Source organism: Orcinus orca, chromosome 3 (genome assembly GCF_937001465.1).
Source record: "Orcinus orca chromosome 3, mOrcOrc1.1, whole genome shotgun sequence".
Lineage (NCBI taxonomy): Eukaryota > Metazoa > Chordata > Mammalia > Artiodactyla > Delphinidae > Orcinus > Orcinus orca.
The window spans coordinates 115,731,302-115,735,128 of record NC_064561.1 but is presented as its reverse complement, the minus strand read 5'-3'; the positions used below and the strand labels follow the sequence as shown (position 1 = coordinate 115,735,128).

Below are 3,827 nucleotides of genomic sequence, written 5' to 3'. Positions count from 1 at the left end.
AGACCCTAGGATCCAGCTCTGCCTGCCAGTGGGCTGGCACTAACACCAGGACTTGGCTTCACCCATTGGTGGGCAGGTACCAGGCCCAGGATCTCCTGGGCCCTGACACCACCCATCAGCAGGTAGACAGCGACCCCAGGACAACCACAGCCCTTCACCCTCCCTTGTCAGGACCCAGCCAACCCACCAGCAAGCTGGCACCAGACCCAGGATGCCATGGGTCCTGGCCCTACCAAACAGCAGGCCAACACTAGCTCTGAGATACCTTTGACCCCTCAGCCAGCTGCCTAGGATCCCACCCTATTTACCAGTGGGCCAGTACCAGCTTTGGGACACGCTAGAACCTGTAGCTAGTCATATTAGGAATTGACCCCATGCACCAGCAGGCCGACACTAGATCTGGGAATCCTGGCCTCACAACCACCCACCCCAGAACCTGATTCTGCTTACCAGTGGGCCAGCACTAGTCCTGGGTTCCCCCAGGGTTCCATAGCCAGCTACCTCATGACCCAGCCCTGCCAACCAGTGGCCAGTAGCCTCTGCACAAGGCAGGGCTGGCTACCAACTGGACCAGGGGCCAGCCATGCCTACCAGACTGCAAACAGTAGTCAGCCAGCCACAACAGAGGGACCCACACATTCCAAATAGGGAGTACCACTAGAGAATATAGCTCTGATGACCAGAGGAGAATGCACTGCTAAGATGCATAGGATGTCTCCTACAAAAGGCCACTTCTCCAAATTGGGAAATGTAACCAACCTACGAGATACATAGGAATAAAGTCAGCAAATTAGGTAAAAAGAGATGACAGAGGAACATATTTCTAAGGAAGGAATAAGACAAACCCCCAGAAGAACTACATAAAATGGAGATGGTAATGATTATAAAGATTATCAGAGACTCAGAGAAGAATGAATACAGTGAGAAGTTTAACAAAAAGTTAGAAAATATAAAGAAGAAGCAAAAAGAGCTGCAGAATACAAAATTGAAATGAAAAACTACATTAGAAGGAATCAATATAGATTATAAGATACAGAGGAATAAGAATGGATCATTAAGCTGGAAGGCAGAGTAGTAGAAATCACTGAAGCTGAACAGAAAAAAAGAAAAAAAACAACAAAAAGAAATTAGGACAGTTTAAGAAATCTCTGGGACATCAAGCATACTAACATTCACATTATAGGGATCCCAGAAGAGAGAAAGAAAGGGGCAGAGAACATATTTGAACATAATAGCTGAAAACTTCCCTAACCTGAGAAAGAAAACAGATATCCAGGTCCAGGAAGCACAGAGAGTCCCACACAGGATCAACCCAAAGAGGACCAAACCAAGACATACTGTAATTAAAGTGGCAAAAGTTAAAGAGAGGATATTAAAAACAGCAAGGAAAAGCAACAAATTACATACAACGGAACTCTCATAAGGCTATGATCTGACTTTTCAGCAGAAACTCTGCAGGCTAGAAGTGGATGGCACAATATATTTAAAACAATGAAAGGGAAAAATCTAAAACCAAGAATACTCTATCTGGAAAGGCTTTCATTCAGATTTGATGGAGAGATCAAAAGTTTTACAGACAAGCAAAATTTAAGAGTTCAGCACCACCAAACCAGCTTTATAAGAAATATTACAGGAACTTTTGTAAGTGAAAAAGGAAAGGACACAACTACAAATGTGAAAATTACAAAAGGAAAAAGCTCATCAGTAAAGGCAAATGTACAGTAAAGGTAGTAAATCAACCACATATAAAGTTAGTAGGAAGGTTAAAAGACAAAGGTAGTAAAATCATCTATAGCTGCAATAAGTAGTTAAGGGATACACAAAACACAAATGTATAAAATATGATGTCAAAAACAGCAATCATGGGTGAGGGGAGTAAAAATATAGGTTTGTTGAAATGAGTTTGAAATTAAGAGATAATCAACTTAAAATAATCATATATATATATATATATATATATATATATATATATACACACACAGAGAGATTGCTATATATAAACCTTATGGTAACTACAAACCAAAAATCTATAAAAGATTCACACACAAAAAAGAGAAAATAATCCAAACATAAACTAAAGATAGTCATCAAATCAGAAGGGAAGAGAACAAAAGAAGAAGAAAGGAACAAAAAGAACTACAAGACAACCCCCAAATAATTAACAAATTGGCAATAAGTACATACCTATCAATAATTACTTTAAATGTAAATGGACTAGACACTCCAATCAAAAGTCATACGGTGCTCTTTCCTGGCTGGAACCATGGAGGGTGCAGAAGAGAAGAAAAAGAAGGTTCCTGCTGTGCCAGAAACCCTTAAGAAAAAGTGAAAGATGGGACTTCCCTGGTGGTCCAGTGGTTAAGAATGCCTTCCAATGCAGGGGACACAGGTTCAATCCCTGGTTGGGGAACTAAGATCGTACATGCCACAGGGCAACTAAGCCTGCACACTCTACAGCCTGTGCACCACAACTAGAGAGCCCATGTGTTGCAACTACTGAGCCCATGTTCTCTGGAGCCCGCATGCCACAACTAGAGAGCCTGCACACTGCAACTACTGAGCCTGGGCACTCTGGAGCCCATGTGCCACAACTAGAGAGAAGGCTGTGCGCCACAATGAAAGATCCCACATGCCGCAATGGAGATCCCACATGCTGCAACTAAGACCCGATCCAGCCAAATAAATAAATAAATACATGAATAAATATTTTTTTTTAAAAAAAGAAAAAGTGAAAGAATTTCACAGAGCTTAAGATCAAGAGCCTAAGAAAGAAATCTGCCCAAAAGATGTTTTGAAAGGCAAGGAGGAAGCTTATCTATGAAAAAGCTAAGCACTATCACAAGGAATACAGGCAGACTGAAATTTGAATGGCTAGGATGGCAAGAAAAGCCGGCAACTTCCAGGTACCCACAGAATCAAAATTGGCATTTGTCATCAGTATCAGAGGTATCAATGGTGTGAGCCCAAAGGTTTGAAAGGTGTTACAGCTCTTTCACCTCTGTCAGATCTTCAATGGCACCTTTGTAAAGCTCAACAAGGCTTCAATTAACATGCTGAGAATTGTGGAACCATACATTGCATGGGGGTACACAAAACTGAAGTCAGTAAATGAATTGATCTACAAGCATGGTTTTGGTAAAATCAACAAAAGCAAATTGCCCTGATGTATAATGTGTTGATTGCTTGATCTCTTGGCAAACATGGCATCATCTGCATGGAGGATCTGATTCATGAGATCTATACTGTTGGAAAACTTTTCAAAGAAGTAAACAACTTCTGTGGCCCTTCAAATTGTCTTCTCCATGAGGCAGAATGAAGAAAAAGACTACCGTTTTGTAGAAGGTGGAGATGCTGGCAACAGGAAAGACCAGATCAACGGGCTTATTAGAAGGATGAACTAAGGTATCTACCATGATTATTTTTGTAATCTAGTCAGTTAATAAACAGTGACTGTTTTCAAATTGAAAAAAAATTTCACAGAGTGGCTGAATGGATACAAAAACATGATCCATATATATGCTGCCTACAAGAGACTCACTTCACATCTAAAAATACACACAGGCTGAAAGTAGTGGATGGAAAAGGTATTCCATGCAAATGAAAATGAAAAGAAAGCCAGGGTAGCAATGTATATATTAGACAAAATGACTTTAAAACAAAGACTGTAACAAGAGATAAAGAAGGATATTACCTAATAATCAAGTGATCAATCCAAGAAGAAAACATAACAATTTAAAATATACATGCATTCAACATAAGAGCACCTAAATACATAAAGCATATATTAACAGACACAAAGGGAGAAATTGACAGCAACACAATAATAG

At 40.3% G+C, this 3,827-nt stretch overlaps 1 pseudogene; it reads left to right on the top strand.

Annotated features, from left to right (window-relative positions):
* Window positions 1–2,263: 2,263 nt before the first annotated feature.
* LOC101274553 (60S ribosomal protein L7-like) lies at window positions 2,264–3,458 on the top strand (annotated as a pseudogene).
* The last annotated feature ends 369 nt before the right edge of the window (window positions 3,459–3,827 follow it).